Below are 324 nucleotides of genomic sequence, written 5' to 3'. Positions count from 1 at the left end.
TTCTTCCTTCTCTTTGATTCAAACACACGATAGTGATTTACCCCATTACAATAATAGAGACAGTATGACTCGAGAAAAATAATGAAATTATATTAACATAATCCCTGAAATTCGCCTTGCAAATTGGTCACTACTGATAGGGAACATTAGGTAAAAAATCGTTTGCATCAATACTTCACCACGGAAGCGCCACTGAAAATATACGAAAGGTTGTAAAGGAAAACAGGCAATAACAAGGGAATGAGAGACTGACTGGATGATTGATAATAAGGTGATATGAAATAATTAGATATATACAGGGGGAGCAAATCTGATTAAGAAGGG

This window comes from Penaeus monodon, chromosome 15 (genome assembly GCF_015228065.2).
Source record: "Penaeus monodon isolate SGIC_2016 chromosome 15, NSTDA_Pmon_1, whole genome shotgun sequence".
Taxonomy (NCBI): domain Eukaryota; kingdom Metazoa; phylum Arthropoda; class Malacostraca; order Decapoda; family Penaeidae; genus Penaeus; species Penaeus monodon.
The sequence above is the reverse complement of the archived record's forward strand: the minus strand, read 5'-3'. Positions refer to the sequence as shown.